Source organism: Lygodium microphyllum, chromosome 7 (assembly GCF_053477565.2).
Source record: "Lygodium microphyllum isolate KBCC chromosome 7, Lygodium_microphyllum_v1.1.10, whole genome shotgun sequence".
NCBI lineage: Eukaryota > Viridiplantae > Streptophyta > Polypodiopsida > Schizaeales > Lygodiaceae > Lygodium > Lygodium microphyllum.
The window spans coordinates 154,637,106-154,661,472 of record NC_141141.1 but is presented as its reverse complement, the minus strand read 5'-3'; positions in this window follow the sequence as shown (position 1 = coordinate 154,661,472).

Sequence of the window (24,367 nt, the reverse complement as noted above, 5' to 3'; positions counted from 1 at the left end):
AAAAACAATCCTTGCTTTGTTGAAAGAGGAGATATATATAAAGTTATTGTGGCACACTTCACTCTTTTCCAAGTAATGGCTTTTCTCTACATGATCAAATTTGAAGGTAAAGTGACCAAGAATGTGAAGCTTTCGAAAGACATATTTTTTGGGCCCTTAAAGGTATGATGCAAAATCTTATGTAATACATCTATATTTATATTATATATTATTTTATGAATGGCTTTGGTGACCCTCAAGGCCAAAAGTTTAGAAAATGGGATAGGATGTTGAAATATCATATTTTGAAGGGTTTTGGGGTGAATTTCTTATTGAAGCATCCAATGTCTATGTGTGAGTTAGTTTTCTCACTTTTAAGCTAAAAAAATTAGCCATGAGACCTATAAAAATTCCAAATCCTAATTTTAAGCTTGGCAAAAAGAGAGAGAGAGAGAGAGAGAGAGAGAGAGAGAGAGTGTGTGTGTGTGCGTGGTGTTGTGTTGAGAGAAAACAAAGAAAAATAGCAAGATTCAAACCCTAATATATGAGTTTCAAAGAAGCAAGGGAACTTTACTTGCTTTGCTATGCCACCTTTGGTAGCTTGCAAAGCTTTGTACCCTAACACTCATTATATATGAGGAATGTTGAGTGATGAAATTTTTTTAATACTTTGCATTTTGTTCAACCTTAAAACAATGTATCCTTGAGTGTCGCTCTATTAGTCTCTTATTGTCACTCATTTGTGTACTCTTTATTTATGAGCATGTGTACGTGATAAAAATACTAGTATATTACAATTTTATATATTTGAATGCTATATGCTATACATCGTACAACTATTAAGGAATGTATTTAACTTACTTGAAAAAAGGTAATAATGGAGGACTTTTAGATGACACTATTGATCCTTTCACCTTACATTTTCTTTATATTGTAATCTTGTCAACTACTCTCTCTCTCTCTCTCTCTTGCATTGATGATACGCAAAGTAGCACAAAAACGAGGCAACAAAAAAATACATGTATGCACCATATATTCATTTTGTATAAGGATAATAATAATCACATTGTTACAAAATCACCAAAATGAGATACCATATGAAGGGGCCACATCCATCAAAGTAAATGGTATGCATAAAAGCATAAGTGTGTGCATATGTAAAGGGCTAGAAAGAAATCAAAATATAAAGGTAAAAGGCTTTACAAAATTTAAGTGTATCAAAATTTCAAAGAAATAGTAACAATATGAGGGGGTATTAGTGTCTTTTGGGAAAAAGGTGGGATGTAGTGTATCAATATTTCAAAGAAATAGTAACAATATGAGGGGGTATTGGTGTCTTTTGGGAAAAAGGTGGGATGTAGTGTGTGAGGGGTTTTATGCCTCTTTCTCCATTTTCTTCCAATACATATACATTCCGTTTTGTGTCTACATGCTCTTTCTCTTTGCCTTTGTTTTCTTTAGTTCTTGTAGTTGAACGTCGCTTGGGAGGTTTTTTTGGCGCCGTTATTAGTTGGACATCATCTTTCTTCTTTCCATTTGGGGGGTCTCTTTGGATTGTGGTATGTGGCTCAAGGATTTTTGGGCTCGAATCCTAAGGGATTGTCATCCCCTAGGGAATTCACTATATGTATACCCTCTAGATCATGTGTTCAAGGCCTATTTATAAATATCATTATGTGTGAATCATTTTCTATTCAATCTGTAAGTAACCCTTTTATATGGGACTCTTTTGTATATAAAAAATGTGTAAAAATGGTATTTTAAAAATCCCTTGTGTTGAACCCATGTGGCACATACATATATTTATGACAGATTTCCTTCTTCGCATCATCACCTTTGAATGGGCAGTCCTTAGTGAAATGGCCGAATTTTGTGATGAAGAAGAAAGATTCGTAACAGCCTAAGTTTACTAGAATAACTTTAGATGAGTTTGTAGGGGAGAGAGAGAAATGGCCGCATTGCCGAAAAATGTAGCATGAGTTTGGGAAGCTCTCGAATCAGACGATCTCGAAACCATTGTGATTTAAGAGCGGGTAGCTCCCCCATCTAGTCCCATAAAATGCATATCTTCCTCTCACCAAAGGATGAAGAATTGGTCGGGATAGAGAGGGGACTGGCAATCGTGACCACTTTTTTGTGAAGCTAGATGGGAAGGTTGGCAAGCATGGCATGACCCACACTAGGCACTCATGCTGCAGTATTGTGTTGGGAGAAAACGATGGTAACCAACAAGGCATGGCCAACAACACCAAGCCCACTGCGCGCGCAGTTAGCACCCAAGCCCACTCAGCCCAAGAGGTGAAGAATCTGCTAGCTCCTTACTTCCAGGCTTGGCGGCTGCTGCATAGTCCATCTCCATCGCCATTACATCCGGCTACTCTCTTCCCCGGCTAGTTTGCTTCCCCATCGTTCGCGCTTGTGCTCTTCCCTTCCCTACCCAAGCGCCTTGCACGCATCCAAGGGGGAGGGAGTTGCCACATGTCAGTAGTGTAGGCCTTAATGGCACGTGTCACCTGCCTTGAAATCCCAATTCTAGAATTGTGTGTCTGATGGATAGGGCTTTAATACAATTGCATGTCATTGAAAGAATCCCCGAAAATCATGATCCATGTTACTAGAATAGGCATGTAGCAATTGAAAGAGGAGAGATGAGTTGGATGACACAAGTTAATGACAACAACAGTTAGCATACCACAGCAAGCCATTGTACTCATTCAATGGTAATGCATGCATGAATTGTAGGCTTTTTTGGGTTAAGTTTGGCCCCTAATTGGTATGTGTGTGTACCTCATGACACATTTGTGCTAGGCATATAGTCTTTGTAGTAGTTATCTACAGCGCGACATGATAGTCGATGTTCCATCTCCCATTTAAGAGCAAGGTCATGCCATGGTATATAGAAAGGGTTAGGATAGATTTATGGGTGGGTTTGAGCAAACATAGCCAGTTGTACTCTATGTTCCACATTTCTAATTTTAATTCAAACATAGAGTGGCAATGAGGGCAATTCATTATTAGAGCCAAGAACAATCATGATCTAAGGAGCTAGTGCATCACATGGTTTACTACTTCTACGGCCATCATCATCCTCGTTGGTGTACAAGCCTTGCTAATATTGTGCTCATGGAACACATAAAAATTTGGAGCATGGGAATTTTCTGTATTGAGTGCCACACACCAAACACTCATTCAAATGTACGTAATGCCTTTGTGATATGCATACACACAAATCACGATAAAACACTATAGCACAACATATAGTTTGCAATCCTTCCCTTATTATCATGTATCCTCGCAACATCGAAATACCCAACAAATAAATCAATAATTTTAATTTAAAATAATGTAAAAATAAATAGGAAAAATTGTGACAAAAATATTGAAAATTGGGTTCAATTTCAAAAATAAAGTGTGTATTGGTTTTTCTTTTGGTTTTATTTTGTGTTATTATTTTTTGAAAACTTTATGGTTTGAAAATATTTTGTGTTTGTTGTTATTGATATTTTCCTTTTTTTTCCCCATTGTGTTTTGTTGGTTTTTAAAATGTAAAAAATAAATAAATAAATAGAGAAGCGAGGACAATATGAAGGTAAATAGGAATTTTTTGAAAATATTATATTAAAAATTAAATAAAAAAGAACAAAGTAAAGAATACCAAATAAGGGAGTTCTCATGGGACAAATGGAAAAATAAACAAGGGAACATTCAAAGAAACATTGGGTGGAGTGCCATAAGAACCAAAATAAATTGTACAAACACATGGAGGAAGATGGATAAAACTAAGGGGATATAATGATATCACAAGGGTAGGCTTGCATGAAATAAACCATAGCAAATAAGAAATAGGGATGTGTCTCTACACTTAAAGTGTGCACGCACGCACACGCACACGTGCATGTGCGCACGCACACGCACACGCACACGCACACGCACACGCACACGCACACGCACACGCACACGCACACACACACACACACACACACACACACACACACACACACACACACACACACACACACAAAAGAGGGAATAGGATCATGAAAACTTGGCCCAATAAAATGAGGATCGAATGTGTACAACAACAAATCTTTTCGTTGAATTGGCAAAGGATCCCTAATTTTCTCGATTCGTGAATGCCCCAAGAAGGACATTAAAGGCAAAGAGAAGAAGACACCTTGTACAGATTCGAGATAGCAACAAGAGCCAAACAAAATGCCTAAGCCTTCTTTGGAAGAGCCCAAAATGCTTGATGAGCGCAAACAATTGGTACCTCTGGGGCAACAAGTGCAAATGCATGGCCAACTTGGTAGTGCCAATCCATGGGAACATGGGCAACAAGGTAATTATGCACATGCAAGCATGGGATAGCAAGGTTATTTTGGTGGTGGTATCATTTTTCATGCTATGGTTGAATAGGCACCACATATGGGAATGTATGGCTCAAATCCCTATGGTATGTAAATCAGCACCACCAATGCATGGCTCACAACACATACCATCCTCATCACACACTTAACCATCGCCTTGTATTATGGATTTTAATTACTTAAAATTATGCTATAACATATTCATTCCTAATAGTCCCTAATTACACCATTTTCTAGTGTTGGGGGTAAAGGTGCTTGTGTCTAACTGCCAGTGTATTCATTACACTGGCAGTTGCTATATACTTGTACACTGTAGGTGGCGGGCACCTATCAATGTCGCTTCATTCTTTATTCTTTCAGTGATATTTGAATAAGGGAAGGTTGGTCACACATTGTGACTGTTGAAGTTCCCACATCATGTCTCTCTCTTGCTCTTGCTCTCTTGCTTCTTTCATCATAGCTCTTTCTTCCGCCTCACGTGCTTCCACTCAAGGCTTGCTTCTTCAACTAGTATCAGATTTGCGATCGAGAAGCTTCACCTAGCATTGACTTTAGCCCATGACAATACCTATAGCAGTTCATTTTTAGAGCACCCATGGGTTTTTCCATTTGAGTTCAGCTTGTTCCAGGGGTATTTGAACTTACTTCAGGGCCTTCCAAAGACTTGCTTAAGCACTAGTAAGTGCTTCTTACTCCCCACAAGCAGTAGCACTAGTAGCATAACCCTCCCATAAGCTTAGCGTGATTTGCACTCGATTTCCATGCTGTCTGGACAGTATAGGTGGGTAGCCCATTTAGTCCTTGGCACTCATTGGGCACCCTTGGACACTTGGGAAACCTTTGGTACACTCTATTGCTTTCACCCCCTATTGCTTGCTGCAATATACAATAGACCTGTTGTAATATATGTCTAAATATGAGGTGCTAGTGGATTGGATTTGAGCTTGCATTAGCTCAATGCTAGCAGAGATTTCACTGTTGTAATATAGTGGGCAACAAGCACTTGTCTGGGAATTTTTATGCCTATTTCTCTTGGATGTTATTTGGATCATTCATCAGGTCTATTGATGTATGGCATTGATGGTCTACACCTAGATATGCTATTGAAAGCTTTTGAGCTTTGATTTTGAGCTTGGTGATATTTATCTTGGTTGTGGCTACATGCCTTTGTTACTTCAATATCTTACGTAGTTACATGCTTCAAGACTCTATTGGGTTTTATACTCCCTGCTTATGCTTCATGTATCTTGGATGCTTGGATCGCTATGCACTTGATGTTTTGAGCTTGCATTGCTCTTTTTCCACTTAGTTTTTTTTTAGTGGGAGTTACTAGTGCTCTTTGCATTTGGGTGGAGCTTGGATTTATGCAGTTGAGCTTACTTCAATGAGAACTTGGGACTTGGTTGAGTTATGTCTATGCTCTTCAGATGCTATTTGGATGCAGTTGTTGCCTAGTGGGCTGATTTGATTCATGTTTTGACCTATCTCTATTAGGTTATTGTCAGTGATATATTAATCCTGGCTCAATTAGTTGTATATCTAGAAATTCTCTTCCACTATCTTTGAGACCTACTATGTACATGATAGTTATGTCTATTGGATGTATCTCTCTTTGACACATTGAGTTTGATAGTTCTTAATTTACTGATTGCATGATCAATCTGCTACTAGTGGTTTGTACTTATCCCACTTCTTGCAAGATATGAATAGCAATTGCAAATTGGATTTTATCAATTGATTGCTCACACTTGGCTTTGAATTTAGTGTTGTCATTATTTTTATCATGCTATAGTTACAAGTTTATGCATCATTTATGAGGGCAGATGCTTTGACTTGACAATCATTCTTTGACAGCTAGTGGATAGCCCGACACTTTGTAAAATTTCCTTTGTTAGATAATGACTTGGTTGTGCTTTTGGACTGTGTTGATGTCATTTACGGTAGTCTACTTATCTTGGAATGTGCTTTCATTTACTCCATTATGAGTGGTGGATCGAATGATAATGCTATCTTTTAACGTTGAGAAGTTGGATAGCACCAACTATAGCTATTAGAAGGCACAAATTTGGCAAGTTCTAGTGCATAAATTATGGATTAAGCCATTGAGATACGAGGGTGTCAAGCATAAATTCATTGATGTAGAGGATTGGGCTAAACTGGATGAGTTATGTACATCTATAATCATTTTGTCACTCTTTAAGTAGGTCTATTATAATGTCTCTAATGGGCAAACGACCTAGCAGTTATGGGATAAGATTCGTAATGTTGTCTATGATAAGCAAAGTCCTATCTCTTAGATGTATTGGATGAAGCAACTCATGGACCTTCGTATGAAGGACGGGATATCCATGAATATCCACTTAAATGAGTTTCATTCTATTTTTAGCTACTTGGGGATTAAACTTAAGGATAATCTTTCTCGCTTCTTCTTTTTAGTTACATTGCTTGAGTCATGGGATGCATTCCGTACTATTATGCGTGCAAATATGCCTATTGATAGACTGAAATTGTAGGATGTAGAGGGTGTGCTCTTGAATGAAGAGGTTAACTAGAAGAATGTAGATGATTCATGCACCTCTCATCCTTTGACAATCAAAGGTAATAATGGTAGGAGTGGTAATGATTGTCATCTCCTAGAAGTCTCATTATTAGTCACGTGGACAATCTTGTTAGTAAGTCCCATGACTGTAAGTCCACATTGACTTGCCACTATAATGGAAGCATGGTCATATTTGGCCACAGTGTCGTAAAATGCGTGGTGACAAGCGTAAGAAAAAGGAAAAGAGTAAAGTGCAAGAAAAGGATGATGATTGTAGCATTGTCCCTAGCAAGTCCAATGTCAAGATTGAATAGATTAATACCATACAGACTAATACTGATGGTGACTACATACTTGCAGCTTCTTCTCTTGGTTTTTTGTAGTTGACTAATGCCTCGCCACCCACCTATGCTCAATGTTGGGTACTTGATTAGAGGCTTTATTTCATATCACCCCTCATTGAGAGTCGTTTCACTCTTATTGTAGCATGACAGGATCTGTCAGATTGGGTAATGTCTTGACACTGGATATTATTGGTATTGGAGATGTCTAGCTACAGTTTCCTTCAGGTAGCAATATGTTTATTTGACATAATATACGCCATGTTTCAGCTTTGACTAAAAGCATACTTTCAATTGGATAGTTGGATGATGTAGGTTATGTTGTATCTTTTCCTGATTCCTTATGGAAGCTTACCCATGGGAATCTTGTCCTGGCACAAGGGTCTGACACTCTTTATCATTCACTTGTATCTGGGTCTATCGGTCATGTTTTGGTAGTGGTGGCTAAAGTACCATATATATCATTATGGTATCATCACTTTAGGCACATGTCATTAAAGGGAATGAAAATGATTACTCATTTGCAATATCTTCCACTCCTTGACTATAAGTGTTTTGTTTCTTGTGATCATTATCTTTATGGCAGGTAGACCTATAGTTCACATAAGAAGTCTGACATTACGCTCATGAGTGAGTCTCTAGCTCTTCTTCATTTTGATGTTTTTGGACCTATGCCCTGCAAGTCATTAGGTGGTGCAAAGTATTTTGTTACTTTCACTAATGATTACTCACATAAGATCTAGACACACTCCATAATAAAGTAGAAGGCAGAAGTCTTAGCTACATTTTAGTATTGGCTTGCTTTTGTTGAAAGCTAGTTTGGGTATAGGTTGAAATGCCTACGATCTGATAATGGGGGTGAGTATGTCTCTAAAGCCTTTGAGCAGTTTTGTGAGAGAGTGGCATTAGCAGTCAATTGACTGCCTCGTACATCCCACCCCAGAATGACATGGTTAAAGTGCATGAATAGGAAAATTCACGGGTGAGTTCGTAGTATGCTTAGCCATGCATGCTTACTGCAATACTTTTAGACTGAGGCAGTTACTATTGCTATACATTTGATTAATTAATCCCCAAGCATTACTCTTGACTATCAGGTTACAAAGGTGGTATGGTATGAAAAACCTCCATCATGTGCTCATTTGTATGTATTTGGTTTGTGAGGCTTTCTGCCATGTTTCTAAGGATAAGCGTAATAAGCTGGATCCTAAGTATGTGAAATACATCTTTCTTGATTATGGAGATGCAGGTGAGATGGGATATTTCCTATGGCATCTGCAAGCTTGGAAGGTCATTCACAGCCATGATGTTATTTTCCATGAGGAGAAAATGCGTAGGTAGCCTAAGCAGGTCGTTGAGGTATATAGGGTGATATTTCAAGAGGAGCCTCTTGTTACTGTATAGCCAACTAGATAGCCTACAATAGCTGATGCTCCTGTGACTGAGGACCATGATGCTAGATAGGAGGTACATACTCCACAACCTATTTTGCGGTGGCACCTCTATGGATTATGTTATGGTGATAGATGCTTGTGAACCTCTTACTTATGATGAGGCCGCGCCAAGGTGATAGTCACTCTTGGGAAAGAGCCATGTGGTCAAAGCATGACTCACTGCAGAAAGATCTTATGTGGGATTTAGTTCCTTTGCCTAGTGGAAAAAGCGTGCTTTGCCATGCAAGTGGATATACAAGTTGAAGAGTACCCTTGGACATTCCAATCGAGCCTTAACGCCAGATTGGTTGCTAAGGGTTTTAAATAGAAGCATGGTGTTGACTTTGATGAAGTCTTCTCTTCTATAGTCAAGATGACTACCCTATGATTGGTTTTGGCCTTGGTTATAAAGCTAACTCTAGACCTCTATCAAATGGATATCAAGATGGCTTTCTTACATGTGGACTTGCATGATGAGATTTATATGTAATAGCCTAAGGTCTTTGAGGATAAAGGCATGGAAAACCTAGCATGCAAGTTGAGAAAGAGCCTTTATGGCCTTAAGCAGGCACCTTGGGAATGGTACCATAAGTTTGATGCTTTCATGCATTCATAGAAATATACCTGTAGTGACATGGATCCGTATTTATATAAGAAGAAGGCCCGTAATGGCAGCCTTATGATTTTGGTACTCTATGAGGATGATATGTTGATTGCTAGGAGCACTTATGATGAGCCGAATGCTTTGAAAAGATAGCTCAAGAAGAGCTTTGAGATGAAGATATAGCTAGAGCCTGTGTAGCCCATGACTCTAGTATCTCCTATATTCGCATGAAAGGACTAATTTACGGGCCAATAGAATGGCACTCATAGAGTTCAAATGCAATGTAGGAGTCATAGTCATACCAAGGTTTACCTTATTGGATGACCTAACCATAAGGTCTCCTTGCAAGCTTCAATGGCTGCAATAATCTTAGCCTTGGCAGTAGACAAGGTAGCCTTGGTAGTAGATAAGCCAGTGTATCTTTGCACCTTGGACATCCAAGAAACATCACCTCTAGTAAAGGTGAAGATATAGCTAGAGGTGGACTTGAACTATCTGCATGTCTTGTATAATCAGAGTCTGTGTAGCCCACGACTCTAGTATCTTGGTCACCATAAAAAATACACATATTTGTAGTATCCTTAAAATATCTTATGATACCTTTTATGGTTTCCTAATGTTGTGTACCAAGTGTCACTATATAATGAGCCACAACTCCCACTGCAAATACTATGTCAAGTTTAGTAACTATTGTGGTATACATCAAGTTGCCCACTGTGGATACATATGGGATCTTGGCCATCTTAGCCCTCTCATTATCTGACTAGGGAAAATATGCCTAGCTAACCTTCACATGAGAAGCTAATTGGTAGCCAACCGGGCTTACCACCTTGTGTGTAGAATTACTCAAGGACTTTATGGATGTAGTCCTTCCGTTATAGATAGAGGAGTCCTTTAGAAGAGCGATTGTGCATAATGCGCATACAAAGTATGTGAGAGACATGCGCCATATCATTGTATCTCAATGCTCTTCTTGAACTATCTTCAAAGCATCTAGTTGTTGTAGCGAGCACTCCTAGTAATCATCATATTATCAACATATAACATCAAAATGGTAAGGCTACCATTATGGGCCTTCTTTATGTAAGACACGGATCCATATCATGATGAGAGTAACTTTGTGAATGCATAAAGGTATCAAACTTATGATACTACTCCCTAGATCCATATCACTATGAGAGTAACTTTGTGAATGCATAAAGGTATCGAAATTATGATACTATTCTCTAGATACATGCTTAAGTCTATAAAGACTCTTCCTCAACTTTCACACTAGGTGTTTCTTACCATTTTCTCAAACCCCTTAGATTGCTACATATAGATATTCTCATATAGTCTCCATGAAGAAAATATGTTTTTAGATCCATTTGGTATATGTCCAAATCCATTTATGCAACCAAGACTAATACCAAGTGTAGGACAGTTATCTTAACCATGGGAGAGAATATCTCATCAAAGCCAATTTCTTTCTCTTGCTTAAAATCCTTAGCAGCCAATCAAGCCTTATATGTTGGCTTAGGGTGACCAAGGGTACTCTTCAACTTGTACACCTAGTTGCATGGCAATGCATGTTTTTCCATTGGACAAAGGAAACAAATTTCATGTATGATTTTCTACAGTGAATCATACTCAAACTACATGGCCCTTTTCCAAGAGTGATATCACCTTTGCACATAGGCTCCTCATAAGTAAACGGTTCACTAAAATATGTCACTATGACATAATGCATAGAGGACTCAAAATGATTCGGAGGATGTGAGGTCCTAGTGGAGTATCTTAAGACTAATTGTGGGGCATGTATGACATGTCCTCTTTGTCCAGTATCATGATCTTACACAATGAAAGGGCCATAACATCATTAATAGCTATAGTTGGTAGTCTAATTGAGATTGGTTGGACTATAATATGAGGCTCCTCCTGAAAGAACACCTTGCATATCTCAACTTTCTACTCTAGTCTCATATGCATATTTTTCTCATAGAATACAATATCATGGCTATGCGGATAATCTTATGAGCTTGCGGATCCCAAAGGCTATAGTCCATCTCACCTACATCACCATATCTAGGAAAGATGTGCTTGATAGACTTTGGATCTAGCTTAGTATGCATATGAGGGAGGTTTATCATACCATATCTTCTCTATAACTCTACCACCATGAGCAATGCATAGGGATCTTAGCCCAAAAGTACTATGGTAAGCTAGTCTACCTAAGCATACTATAGATGGTTTTATAAATAGTTCTATTCATGTGCTCTATAATATCATTCTAGGGTGGGGTGTATGGAGCAGTCAACTAACACTTAATAACCCTCTCATCACAAAATTTCTCAAAATCCTTAGAGACATATTCACCTTCATTGTTAGATTGTAGGCCTTCTAGTCTATACCTAGCTTGCTTTCAACCACAACAAGAAAGCACGGAAATGTAGCTAATAGCTCTAACTTTTGGTTAATAGAATAGGCCCAAATCTTATGTAAATAATTATCTCATATCCCATAAAGTAGAAACTAGATGCATTGGCTACCTTTTAGCATTGATTTGATCTTGTTGAGTACTAGTCTTAGTATAGGTTGCGATGCCTAAGGCCAGATAATGGGGGTGTATATGCCTCTAAAGCATTTAAGAAATTTTATGTTGAGTGGGATATTAAGCATCAATTGATTTTTCCTTACACCACACCCTAGAATGCTGTTGTGGAGAGTGCATGAATAGGGCAATCAAGTTGATGCAAGCTTACCACAATATTTTTGGGTTGAGGCAATTACTATTGCCATATACTTGATAAATAGATCCCCATGTAGTGCTATTGGTTGCCACGTTGTGGAGGAGGTATGGTATAGAAGACCTCTATTATATGCTCATTTGTGTGTCTTTGGATGTGAGGCTTTTGGCCATGTTACCAAGGACAAACACAATAAGTTGGATCCTAAATTAGTGAAATGTGTCTTTCTTGGTTATGAGAATGTAGGTGAGATGGGCTATTACCTATGGGATCCATAGGCTAAGAAATTCATTCGTAGCCATAATGTTGCTTTCCATAATGAGAAGATGCATAAGCAGCATGGGGAGGTAGTGTACGCAAGGTGATGTTTTAAGAGGAGCCTCCTATTATTGTAGAACTAGCTAGACAACTTACAACTCATGTTTTATGATCATGATGTTAGACATAATGTAAAGACCTCATAGCTTGTTTTGAGATGATCTACTAGAGAGAGACATAAACTTGATTAATTTGAGCCTTCCATGAATTATGCTATGGTGATATATTCTGGTGAACCTATTAGTTATATGAGGAGACTATACATAGAGGTAATAATCACTCAGGAGAGAGCCATGTAGTCAGAGTATGACTCTTTGCAAAAAAACCACACATGGGATTTTGTTTCTTTACCCAATGAAACATGCATTGTTTTGCAAGTTGGTGTACAAGTTGAGTATCCTTGGGTACCTCAAGCAAGCGTATAAGGCTAGATTGGTTGCTAAGGGTCTTAAGCAAGAGCATGCTATTGACTTCGATGAGGCCTTTTCTCTTATAATTAAGATAACTAATGCTATGCTTGGTGTTGGCCTTGGTTGCTCAGTTAGATTTGGATCTCCATCAAATGGATATTAATACAACTTTCTTACATGGGCACTTGCATGATGAGATTTATATGAGGCAACCTAAGGGCTTTTAGAAAAAGAGCATGGAATCTCTATTGTGTGCAAGTTGAGAAAGAGCCTTTATAGTAGTGGAAACCTAGGGAATGGTATCATAAGTTTGATGCATTTATGCAGTGAGTCTTACTCTTGTAGTGATTTGGATCCATGTCTCTACATAAAGAAGACTTGCAATGGCAGTCGTATTATCTTGGTACTCTATATGGATGATATGTTGATTGGGAGAGCTCATGATGTAGATGCTTTGAAAACTCAACTAAAGAGGAGATGTGAGATGAAGGACATAGGGAAAGCCTCATATATTCTTGGGATGCGCATCATGCATGATCACTCTTTCGGGCTCTTTTACTTGTTATAGAATGAGTACATATGAAAGATCCTTAAGTATTTCCATATGCTAAATGTTAAGCCTATTGGCTCATGTACTACAAACATTTCGTTTATGCAGTTGAGCTTGAGCTTATTACAGTGAGACATTGGGACTGAATGTGACATGTACATACTCTCTTCATACTATATATACGCACTTGATGCCTAGTGGGCTAATCAAACTCTTAATTTGGGCTGGCACTTATCTCTATCATGTTGTTGTCAATGATGTATTCATCTAACATGGCTATGCATTGAGCTTCTATTGTCGTTACTCAATCAGTTGTGCCCTTGGTAGGTCTCTTCCATTATTTGTGAGACCTACTATATGCATGATGGTTATGCCTATGGGATGTATTTTAGTTTGACACATTGACCTTTGATAGTTCTTGGTGATGGTTGCATATTCACTCATTGCTAGTTGCTGTTCTTCCATGACACTTGCAATTTGCATTTTATCAGTGATAGTTCATACTTGGCTTTGATTTCTTATTATTGTACTCTATTTTTAGAATGATGTAGTTATAGTTTATTGCACTATTTATGAGAGTAGTCACCTCCTCTTAATAGTCTTTTGCTTATAGTTTGCGGATACCTCATTACTTTGGTAGTATCTCTTTTCTCGCACTTGATTTAGGAGTGGTTTTGGGGATGATTCACATGGTATTACAGCAACCTATTTTGCCCTTTCGTGCACTTGCTTGGTCTTATTATGGTTAATGGTTCTCGTGACAGTGCTATCTTCAATATTGAGAAACTAGATGGGACAAACTATAACTATTGAAATACCTAGATATGGTAGATTTTAGTGCAAAAATTACAAGTTAGACCACTCAAAATTGGGGGTGCCAAACTCCAAAATATTGTGGCTGAAGATTGGGATAAATTGGATGAGCTACAGTTCACAATCATTTTATCACTCTCTAAGAAGGCTCACTACAATGTTGTAAGTGAAAATTAGACTACATATGAGCTTTGGATATAGATTAAGAATCTTTATGACAAGTAGAGTTTTGCATCTCAAATGTATTGGTTGAAATAGTTAATGGACCTTCACTTCCTTTGCATGAAGGAAGGGACTTCTATGTCTACACACTTGAATGGGTTTCACTCCATCATCATCCATTTAGCTTCATAAGAGATTGAATTTAACAATACTTTGTATCCTTTATTTCTTCTTGCTACTTTACTTGAGTGGTGGGACACTTTCCATATGACTATATGTGCTAAAGATGGGTTGAAGTTGCAGCATGTTGACAGTACTCTCTTAACACAAGAGGTGAATAGAAAGAATGTGGATACTTCTTGTACACCTTATGCATTGATTGTGAGAAGCCAAGAGGATGGAAACGACTATAGTAGAGACTCTAATAGGTCTTAGTCTAGGACCCGTAGACAGTCTCGTAATAAGTCCCATGGCCATAAGTCCAATCTTACTTGTCATTATTGTGGGAAAGCAGGTCATATCTGGCCACAGTCCCATAAAATACACGAAGACAAGTGCAAGGAAAAGGGGACGGTGCAGGTAAAGAATGATGATTGTAGCATTGTTCCTAGCAAGTCTAGTGTCATGATTGAGGAGATTAATGTGGTGAGCCTGATGTATTTGATGATCTTATATTGGCAGCCTCTTCTTTGATGCTTCATAGCTGACTATTGCTTTGTTAGGAATATACTAAGTGTTGGTTGATAGATTGGGGCTTTCTTTCATATGACACCTCATAGAGAGAGTTTCACTCCTATTGCAATAGGACTGGATTTGTTCATTTGGATAATGACGTGGCATTGGAGATAGTTAGTATTGGTGATGTCCCAGTTTGGTTAGGCAGCATGTTCACTCTTCATGATATACATTATGTCCCAACTCTCATGAAGAGCCTTATCTTTGTTTGCACCTTGGATGATGTGGATTGTATTGTCTCTTTTGGTGATTCCTCATGGAAGATTATCCATGGGAATCTTGTTATTGTATGTGATGTTGAGTCTAGTATCCTTTAGCCTTTGCTTGTATCTGGGTTAACAACCATGTTTTGGTATGGTTGCAGTTCCACATGTATCTCTTTGGCATCATCACCTTGAGCATACGTCTTTGAAAGGGATGAAAATACTTACCACTTTGTAATATCTTCCATCCCTAGACTATAAGTGTTTTGAGTCTTATGATCATTGTACATATGCTACACAGACACATAGTACACATAGGAAGTTTGGCATCAAGTGCATGGGTGAGTCTTTGGATCTTGTTCGGTTAGATGTATGTGGTCCCATTCCCTATCAATCCTCACTAGGTGGTGCAAAGTACTTTGTCACATTCATTGATGATTACTCACATAAGGTTTGGGCTTACCCTATTAAGTAGAAATCAGATGTCTTGTCTACCTTTCAGCATTGGCTTGCTCTTGTTGAGAACAAGTCTAGGTATAGGCTGAAATGGCTAAGGTTAAATAATGGGGGTGATTATGTCTCAAAATCTTTTGAGAAGTTTTACAATGAGCAAGGTATTAAGCATCAATTGACTACCCCTTACAACCCTCTCCAAAATGATATTGCCTAATGCATGAATAGGACGATTTAGAAGAGAGTCCATAGCATGCTTAGCTAGACAAGCTTACCATAGCACTTTCAGGTTGAGGAAGTTACTATTGGCATACACTTGATTAACTTGTCCCCTTGCATGGCTATTAATTACCAAGTTGTAGAAGACGTATGGATTAGGAAACCTCCATATGCTCATTTGCGTGTCTTTGGTTGTGAGATATTCTACCATGTTTCCAAGGACAAAATAAGCTAGATCTTAAGTTCGTGAAATGCATCTTTCTTGGTTATGGGGATGTAGGTGAGATGGGCTATCACCTATGGGATCCACAGGCTTGCAAGGTTATCCATAGCCATGATATAGTTTTCCATGAGAAAAAGATGCATAAGTAGTTTGAGCAAGTAGTTGAGGTATGCAAGGTGATCTTTTAGGAGAAGCCTCCTACTCTTGTATAACTAGCTAGACCACTTGCATTAGTTAATGCTCCCATGGTCTAGGATCTGCGTGTTGTGTGAGATCGCCTTGTCTTGAGACACTCTAGTAGATTCAAATGTCAATGTGAGTACTTTACACCCTCCATTATCATGTTATGATGATAGATGTAGGTGAGTCTCTCTCTTATAATAAGGCCATGCACAAAGATGTTAATCACTCATGGGATAGGACTATGTAGTCAGAGTTTGACTCTTTACAGACAAACCATATGTGAAACTTGGTTTCTATGCTTAGTGGCAAGAAGGTATTGCCATGCAAGTGGGTATACAAGTTGAAAAGTATCCTTGAATGCCCCAAGCCCACGTATAAGGCTAGATTGATAGCTAAGGATTTCAAGCATGAACATGGTGTTGACTCTTAGGGTGCAAGTTGAGAAAGAGCCTTTATGGACTTAAGCAAGCACCTAGGGAATGGTACCACAAGTTTGATGCTTTTATACACTCATAGGGATATAGCCATAGTGCTATAAATTCATATTTTTATAGAAGAAGGCTTGTTATGCCAGCCTTATGATTTTGGTACTCTATATGGATGATATGCTTATTATTGGAAGAGCTCATGATGAGCCGGATGTCTTGAAAACTCAGCTCAAGAAGAGCTTTGAGATGAAGGACATAAGGCATGCCTCACATATTCTTGGGATACGCATACACCTGGCAGACAACATTGGGATGCTAACAAGGGTATCATGAGATACTTGAAGGGTACAACAACTATATGCATATGTTATGGTGGCCAAGACACAAGAGTTGTGGGGTACATGGACTTTGGTTATGCAAGACATGCAGATAGTAAGAAGTTCATCTCTAGCTATGTCTTTACCTTTGCTGGAGGTGCTGTTTCTTGGATGTCCAATGTGCAAAAATGTACGATCCTTTGTACTACCAAAGTCGAGTATATTGTAGTGATTAAGGATTGCAAGGAGGCTCTTTGGTTAAGTCGTTTGGTGGTAGACCTTGTATTACTGATGTGGTCCCTACACTACATTCAGATTCTAAGTGCTATCCAATTAGCCAAGAATTTGATCTTCCATGTGAAAAAAAAGACATTGAGATGCATTATCACTTCATCAGAGAGGTCATTGAGGACTACTCTATTGACCTTGTCAAGATCTTTGTGGGAGCTTTCACTCAACCACAAAGACCCCACGGACCGCTTATTGTTCAAGCATTCCAAGCCGAGCACTAATGGCTATCTCTCACATAACCGACGCGCCATCCATACCTACGGGTGTAGTGAGCTTACCTCCGTGGCTCGAGTTACCTCCTCTCCCGTGCACTCCGATAGCTCCACGATCCAAGTGCAAGCTTCAAGCAAGCTCGATCCTCCCGCTCCAAGCTCCAAGCTCCATTGCCGCGAGCAAGATAAGAGAATAGAAGAGAAGAGAAGAAGAGAGGAGAAGATGGAGAGCTTCTCCTCCTCGGTCCCTCACCCTCACACACTCACACTCTCACACTCCCTTTCTCAAGCACAAGCTTAAGCAAGCAAGAAGAAGAAGAAGAAGAAGAAGAAGAAGATAAGAGCTACTTTTTGCCACACACAAGAATGAGCTTTTCATTCACTTTTCAACTTTATATACAAAACCCTAAATCCCTTTTGGGCAGTCATTCCCTTTTCCCCTTTTTTACATGGCCGGCCGTAGCCTGGGCCCTTTTGCCCATTGTCCTTCTATCTTCCTAGCTTCCTTTCCACCGCCCGTCTACATTTACAAATTGCACGGGTGAGAGCCCGACGCTCCTTAAATTAAACCATGATGCGCTTGCGCTCTTTTACAAAAGTTTTGACTTGCGCTTTTCCTTATGCGCCTTTCTACCTTATTTAGGACTCTTCTCCTTATGCGTCTTTGTCATCCGTTTCTTTTTGCCTTGGCCTTTGTCTTTGTCTTCTGCTTTAGCTTTTCCGAATTTTCCACCTTTGTTCGTTTGAGGGTTAACATTACCCCCCTCCTAGACGAGTGCCAGTCCCATGGCACTCACCGTCATAGGTAGCAAGCGTTTAGCATACACCGAAGACATAGGTGACAAGGACGTCTATGGTTGCCATGGCGGAGTGTTGGCAGTGGTGGGGAGGGAGGTCATTGGGGGCACATTGGTGGGTTGAGTGGTAGGTGGTAGGGCAATGGGAGTTGGTGGGGTGGTAGGGCAATGGGAGTTGGTGGTAGGGCTGTTCTCAGGGGGGTTGCACTAATGGAGTACAAGTAGCAGTTTGTTGGAGACTCTGTACATGCTGATTCTTGGCAGGCTTACAGGGTGATAAGGATAGGAAGTCAGAGTTGAGTGCTGATGAAGAGCGAACGACACCTTCGTTGGAGTCTTCAATACCTGCAATTGAAAACCTCTCCTATGGTCTCTCCCTAAGGGGTAGTGCTAATCTTTTTATCGTGCACAAGACGTATTTCGATTAGTTTGGGAGACATGTCGAGAAGATGAGAGTATTATCCTGCACTTGAGGACCCAAACTGTGTATATACTTCGGTGCAGATATTATGTGAGTGCTCGTGCATACTTAGATATTACATAGTTAGAAGACCGTGGGCTAGTTTCTCGTAACAATGTGTTGATGTAGCAAAGTTGTCCATGTTGAGAAGTACACGTGAAGGTATATGAGACATCCTTTGCATTGTGACTGCATGACGTAGCATAATTGAATACAGGGACACCGCACTTTCGGTAGGTGGAAGCTATTGGACTTGCTTGATGAGGACGGTGTACATTTTATGGCCAATCGTGCGGTGCGTACCACAATTGATTGCAATGGTATTAAGGCAGAGTGCAAGAGGGAATTGTGCAAGTGGGTCAGGGTGACATGTCTAACCATAGGCGAGACAAGCTCCCTAGGTATGTCCTGCCCTTGATGTGCCCTGAACAATTGTGGGTGATGCTAAAGGGCTAGGGGACTAGGGACGGAGCCAGTCGCAAGGTCACTGGACGTACCTAATGTGAGGACCCCTAGGTGCTGTGCTGTGATTGTGGATGCTTCTTTTCGTTCGTTTCTTTTCTTCTTCTTCTTTTCTTTTTCTTGTGCTTTTTTCTTTCTTTCTTTCTTTCTTTCTTTCTTTCTCCTCTTTTTTTTTTTGACTTGCCTGAGTACAACCATTGCAATATGTTGAGGCTATCAACCTTTCAGTGGCTTGGAAAATGTCAAACTCGAAGACTCAAGAAATGGATATTACAGTGATGATTGTGCCCTAGCCTCGTGGTTAGAGAAGCAGTTGTTGAGATGGGGAGATACACTTGAGATATTGCAAACCTCCTTGCGACACACACGATGTTGGTACAATTGAGGTAACGACTGCCGTGAGCCAACTATAGAGCTTGACCCAGAAAGGGAGCATGGCCCATGAATGTGCATTGGGCCATGCGATGTGGGTGGTCGGAAAGGGTGATTTTTGCTTTCGGCAGCGTGGCTTTGTCGCGGCTCTTTGTGGGGTCAATGGTCTTGCGGTGATTGGGCATTGAACACTTTCGCACAAGAACCTGTATTATCCTGCATCCACTTGTCACTTCGTGAGAGAATATGCTCGCTTGTGTTAAGTGCATCGAACAAATGCAATCATGATAAGAAATAAATTTTCAGAATTCTATGATGTCTATTGGGATGCCTATTTCATTGCTTGTTAAGGTCGCATTCATTAACGAGAAGTAACGGGAATGTGTACAAGTGGGGATCTTGCCCCTTTACTCATCAAAAAACAAAATGTTTTGGCATGCTGACTTGTCGAGCTACTTCATCATAGGGATTTAGTCGATAGGTATGAGGCGGGGCGAGTCCGATTGGCTAGGCGACCGGGGCGGTGCTAGTGTGGGGCTCCCATGAGGCTGGGCAGGGAACATGTTGGCCGGGACATGAATGGTGTAGTCCCGGGCCACTACCGTTTCCAGAATGTCTTTAAACAATTCATTAAATTCTGCCCTATCCCTGGCCGCCTTGTCACTTCATGAGCACCTGGTGCCCGAGCGTGCGTTGGGGGTCTGCGCAACTGGCGTTGCCACATTTTGTGTGCCTCCCTGAGCGTCCGCTCCCCTGGCCCGCGGATTCTTCGGCCTTCATCCGGGGCGGTGTCGCTTGGGGCCGCGTTTCTTGGCGTACCTTTTAAGAGTGGGTACGTAGTGCACTGGCGGAGAGGCGTGTGCTGCATGTTCCCGTCGGCTGCGGAGAGCGTCCTTGCAAGCTAGCTGCCCTTGGTTCTCCATGTTTTCCTTGCGGAAGGCCTGTAAGATGCGAATCAAGGATTAGGATTTATCACATGATAAGACCATTCATATGTAAGGGATTATAGTGCAGCTTATCAAGCGCATAGAACGAGAAGGGGAGGGGTGGGGCATGCAGTGCTTGTTGTAGAGGGATGGCCCCTGTGATGTATATTTAGCCTCCTGCCATTAGCAGATCTTGGTTCACGCCGAGTTACCTCGGCTGGCGGTCATGGATTTAGGCAGGGCTCCTCCTTGGAAGGATAGACCGGAAAGGGAAGAAGGTGTATAGAAAGGGACTATACCCTGTCTACACCATCAAAGTTGTTGGTCAAGGCTTCCTATGGCGGTAATATGGGTTGCATGCCCTTCACTTGGAGGTGGAGATGGTCACACGGCTTTAAATGCGTGATGAGAGGAGGACTTGAGAAGCTTAGCCTACCAGACCTAACTCTTCTCCCTGTGCTTGACTATTATTGCTTGTGTGTGTTGATATTGTTTATTCATGGTGACACAAAAATCAGTGTTTATTTATATACATATTTATGAATCCATGTCACTTCACGAGGATAAGAACCAATTGTAGAACTCAGGGTTGTACTGGAGCATGGTACACGCATCTAGCACTCGTGGCAGCTTACTTAGTACCGATAGATATTTTGCCATATCGAGCAGCATGGAACCTTATCTGAGTCTACTGGCAATGTGTAACTCCTCCTCAGGGAGAACCTTATCAATCAAAGGGCTCTTTAGGCTAGTTGCAGCTAAGTCTGTACCCCGAATGCCAGTTAACACTCGAAGGGAAGTTGGTGCCACATAGGTTGGGTCTCTTTGAGACCGCCATTTGGCCAATCACTCCTCAAATACCGTCATGATATGAGCTCCTAGTTCGGCCATTGCAATGCAGTTTTCACACCAATGCTGCTCAAATTGACTCTGGCCTGCTGACAGTCGCTTTAGTTGTTCTATGTCTACGAGATTCGGTCGGCAGAGCACTTCATTGAACGTGACGGTTAAGCGCAGTTCATCAGCCTCCTCGTCAGAGATGAGTCGCATGCGTTCATGTAAAAGCTTGTTATAGTGCTTGTCAAGATGTTCCTGCTCTTCCCAGGATAGAGGAAAGGGTAAGCAATCTCCAAGCTGCTCCTTGGGGATTGTGCCCACGTCCGCAAGGACGTAGACTCGTGCGAACACCTTGAGCTTAGCATCCAACTCAGTTAAGCACTCTGCGATACTTCTATGTTCAACGAGGGCTTGCTTGGTTGCCATCTCATGCAAGGTTCTAGGAGTTTGTCTAGGCTTTAGTATAGCTGGGGGTTCAGGCCTATATGAGCAAGATTGGTCAATGCTAGAATTGCTCATGCTCTTGGGATTTCCATATTTCTCTTGAGGCTTTGTTATTGCATCATGGTTCTCCTTGGGTGTGACTGGTGTGAATTCGTCATCCCGTCGTGACTGTGTTGTATCCACTCTTGATTGGTCGATGTGAGTTCTATTATCTATGGATTGAGTGTTGAAAGAAACTGTTGATGGCAATAGCTGCTTTGATTTTTCAGAGCACACGGATGTGTCTGAGGTTTCACCGCTATTAGGAGAGACATCAATGGATTCACTGGTGGATGGACTTGATGCTTTATTCCCCAGCTCTCCAGCGCTCTTGGTCTCAATGTCCTTGGGGTCCGCAACCACCTGCAACTGTTGTTGTTTTTGCTATTTCCTCCTCTTTTTCTTGGTCAGCACAGGTGCATCTAACGTCTCTGGACCCTGGGCTATATCGACCGTTGATGTGCTTGGTCGGGGCTCATCATTTCCTTTCTCTAGAGGGTCCTCATGGGACCTAGTCGTGGCCTGCAGAGTAGCCTTGCCAGGTTGCATGGGTACAACTGTTTCCCTTTTGGGGGAGTCTAGCTCTTCCGCCTATTCCCCTGTGCTTAACTCATCCAGCCCAGGTTTTAGGCACTTTGGAAGCGCTGGAGTTGTTAAGGAGGTAGGTCGCGACACCTCCTTCACAGGTAAACCACTAAGGACACGTTCCGCAAGGGGCCTTGTCACGGCCAAGGGCTGTGACTGCTGTGATCCTTGATTTGCAGTAGTAGCAGCTAGTTCAGTGGACTTGCTACTATTGGTGGATTGTGGTGTCAAGTCCTTAGGGCAATTGGAAGTGGTCGTTGCTCTTAGAGCATTCACTTGCGTAGATCGAGTATCAGTTGAGCTAGCCATGGTGGATTGCACAAGCATATCCTTAGGTTGAGAGCTAAGGGGGGTGTCGTGTCCCACCTCTTGGACATTTGGAAGCTTTGATGTAGATAGAGATTGGGATCGAGTAGCCGCACTTGACGAGTGTTGTGCTTCCTGTGTCCATTTAGGGGAAGAGGGTATAGGAGACTTGGGACTCTCCTAAGTGGCTTTGACACTGGTTGGGAGATTTGCTCGTGGCTATTAGATGATTTTGCTATTTGCTTTATTGAGCATTTAACCTTGCCATGAGCACTGTTGTGCCCATGCTGCCTGCTATCCTCTTGGGGAATCAAAGGCTCCTTGGGCACTAGTGGCTTTTGCGTACCCTCAACAATTACATCTGATGTCTGCTTGTCAAGCACACTAGGCTGAGGATCTACCCTCCAATTGGTCTCATTGGGTTTCTTGATTTCGACCATGAGGGGCTCGGTCACTCCACTGTTTTTGACTTGGAACTTGGTTTTTCGTTTAGATCTCCTCCTACGCTTCTTTGCTCTCGATACATCCTCGCCTTCAGTTCGATAAAGGAGGTTTAACAGGGGGTTAATACCCTTGAGCACGTAGCAACACTTTGGATATCCATCGCGGCGTTGTACTGACTCTCCATCGATGCCTTCGTTTATAAGGCTTAGGCTTCTTTTGGGGTCTTCTACGATATTTGTAAGTCCAAAGGCCGTCCTTGGCAGTCTCCTGACCTTCTTGTTTCCGGCATGGCCTCACTCACTGGTTCTCGTTGTTCGACCTGTGCTTGTATTAACTCTTCCAACAAGTCCTTACTCTCGTCAGCAGGCTTGACTATTACATCAGCACCTTCCTTGCCTTTCCCTCGAGGTTTGATGAGGTCACCCTTGCTAAAGGTTGTGACTATCCTCACACCCGGTAGTGTCAGGTGTATCCTCTATGCTACATAGTCGGCCTCACACTTGGTCACCCTTTTGAAGGGTCTTCCTAGGAGGGTTTCCTTCCCGTAACTAGCACTATTTGGAGGAACATGAAATAGGATAGGCAAGCTTTCCGTTTCAATTATCGCAAGGATTTTGCACTTTCCTATGAGTGTTTGTGGGTGTCCCCCATAAGGGCTAAGAGTTGCACTAGTCGGTGTAAGCTCTAGTTGGCCTAGTAGGGTCCATGATTCATAGGTCAAGATGTTAAAATCTGCTCCTTCATCAATCAGAGCATCAATAGTATGCTCTTTTTTCGCGGTGAGTTTGAAACTAAGATAAGCATGTGGTACTATGTCTTCATCTTCCGGGTCCTGGCTTGTAAATTTAAGCCTTCTGACAGATGCCCTTGAGTCCCCACTTGCATGACCAGACGTGGATTCTCCACCAATGTCTTGGGTTGTCTGTGCAGTGTTGCTCAAGGTACATCTCTTGTCAAGAGTGTCATGTCTAGTCATCTTGGCATTTGTAGCTTGCTGATGTTGCATTTCACTTTGACTAGACCTGGTATGAACACAATGTCTTTGTGTTCTCGTGGTGTGGCCTTTTTGCCCTTAATGGCTAGATTGGCCCATTAATGTTCTAGGGTCTCTGTTTCTCTTTGTTCGGGTATGGGCTTTTGGTTGCTCTTTTGCAAGTGAGAATCCATGCTTGTGTAGAGCCATTACTAC